Genomic DNA, 2,460 nt, shown 5'->3' on the forward strand with positions numbered 1-2,460 from the left:
GGGGGGGGGTTGATGGATGAGAGGAAGCCACAGCAGGTCAGTGCTCTGCAGCGCCTCACTTGAAAACCACATGTCGGGGCTGGTGTGAGTTTATTCTGAGGTCGTCCTGACCTGGATGAAGAATGTTGGTCATTGACGACCTTTGACCTGGTTTCTGCTCTCAGAGCCGGAGCTCAGAGGATCATGATTTTCCTCTTGGACAATGAAACACTTTTCCGTCTGTGTGCACGTTTCTACTGGTTTCTGTTTGTGCACGTGAGCTCAGGCGGGACGGACACTTCAGCTGTGGAGACGTTTTGACCTGACTGTGGTTTTAAATGACACATTAAAACTGGACCTGTGTTCTATATGTTCCACATGTTCTATGTTCTATATGTTGACGTGTTCTCACATTATCACGAAATGTTTCCATCATTTCTCAAACCACAGAAATCTGCCACTTATTTGAAGCAGATGATTTTAGTCGCCGCACGTCTGGATCTGAAGTTATCAGAGAGACAAGCCGCTCAGCTCCAGCAGCTGGACACGTCCTGCGTCCACTGAAGACCGGAAAACTTCCTGAACGACGACACTGAAGGAATCCAAACCAGCAGACGGACTGTAACTCCAGCATCTTGGAATCTCAGCCGGTGACGGTGGTTCTGGTTCTGCTCAGGTGGAGAACCGGCACTGCTGTCTCCAGCTGTTAGCGGTTAGCAGGCTAAGCTAGCAGTTTAACACTTAACTTTTAACATTAAATATCTAAACATAGAATATTTAAACGAGGCGATCTGAACGACTCATCAGAAGTTGATCATGTGACAAAGTGATCGCCTCCTCTAACTGGGCGGTTCTGTGTGGTGCTGACTGTCTTTTCCAGATGCTCCAGCTTCCTCTAACCCTGAAGGTGATGATGATGATGATGATCCATCATTTATTTACAGGGAGAAGTATTTGACATTTGAAAACTCATATCTTTACATGTTTCCATTTTATTTAGTCTGTTATGTATTATAGTATAAGGACATATCTTTTATATCCATGTATATATTAATCTTTTTTATCTTTATTACTACTTCATATCGTCTTTGCTGAGGAGAGACTGTAGCTCATGACATCACGACCTTCTCTGTTCACACACATCATCCTGAGTGCGATGGTTCACAGACTGTCAGCTCTGTTCAGCAGCAGGGATGTTGACATCAATATGTGGCTGTTGTTCATCAGAGCAGTGAACCCAGAGCGGCCGACCCGACCCGACCCGACCCGACACCCCCCCCACCCACTTCAGGTCCTCGGCCTTGATGACGCACGGCGCCGTCATCTGCTTTGTTCTAACTCATGAAGTTTTAATCATCAACTTTGTTCCTTCCCAGCAAAACACTGTGTAACTGCTGAGTGGCGTTCAATGTCCTGGGAGAGAGTACGAGTCTGAAGAACCACGGGAACCAGAGCTATGTTTAGAAATGTTTTTGTGTCTTCAGGAGAAGACGTGTTTGGCAACGTCTCCCGCTGACGAACGCAGAGATCAACAACATCCATCTGTGCCGAGCCCTGAATGCACCACACGCTGTCACAACACGAGACCAGAGGACAGAGGCATGAGGTGCTGCATTTTTGGCATCAATTAGCTTCCAAAGATCATGTGTGAGTAAAGAAGCATCTCTCTGTCTCTCTTTTGACTGAACATCTGTTTATTTTTAGCTAACTGTAGGATATTATCAACGGGTTGTTTTTGTTGTTTGATTAATCTAATTTTATTTTGGATTTCGATTTTGTCTCTGACGATTATCAAAACAATATTATCCAGATAAAACGATTATTGTGCATTCGGATTCACATTTCATCTACTTCCTGGTTACGTTTCAGCGTACGTTAGCGACGTACGTTAGCGACACATCATCGGTTCAGAGACTTTCGACATATAGTCTGGAGAGACCACGCCCCGCTGGGCATCTCTCACTCACTCAGATACCTTTTACTTATATCGTGAAGAAGTATTTGTATTTTATGTTTCTTCTTTTTTGGTGGTGCTTGACATTAGCTTTACTATCAACAAGCTGCTGCCAGGTTGATGTGTTGTACTTGATCTTATTTATTTTCATCTAATTTATTTTTACATCATATATTTAACTGTATATATTTAGATATTATATATTATTTTATTTATTTCTCTTTTTTTATTTTCATTTTAGTTTCATGCTTCGTTTTGAAACTAAATCCCTTCATGAGTCCATACATGAAACGAGTCCATACGTCCTGCCGTGGGTTTGTGTTTGTTCAGCAGGTTTGGACAGACCAGGCCGACGCATCACTCCACCATCTGCTTCCTCTCCGACACCTCGCTGCCGACGTCTCCTCAGCTCGTGTCTCACAAACGTCCTCGACTGTTAGCTCGCTGTTCTACGAGTCACGAGCATCTCACAACACAACACCACAACAATCCTGCAGCTAGCACAGACCAGGCTGCTGAGGAGGTTT

General features: G+C 44.1%; 1 protein-coding gene across 2 annotated transcripts in view; it reads right to left on the bottom strand.

The window, feature by feature from the left end:
- The window catches only part of tpst1 (tyrosylprotein sulfotransferase 1), a 37,776-nt gene that overhangs the window by 26,385 nt on the left and 8,931 nt on the right, over positions 1 to 2,460 (bottom strand). The gene's annotated exons all lie outside the window — the stretch shown is intronic.

Source organism: Seriola lalandi, unplaced genomic scaffold (assembly GCF_002814215.2).
Source record: "Seriola lalandi dorsalis isolate HSWRI2012SDOR001 ecotype SW California unplaced genomic scaffold, Sedor1 jcf7180002054646, whole genome shotgun sequence".
NCBI classification, from domain to species: domain Eukaryota; kingdom Metazoa; phylum Chordata; class Actinopteri; order Carangiformes; family Carangidae; genus Seriola; species Seriola lalandi.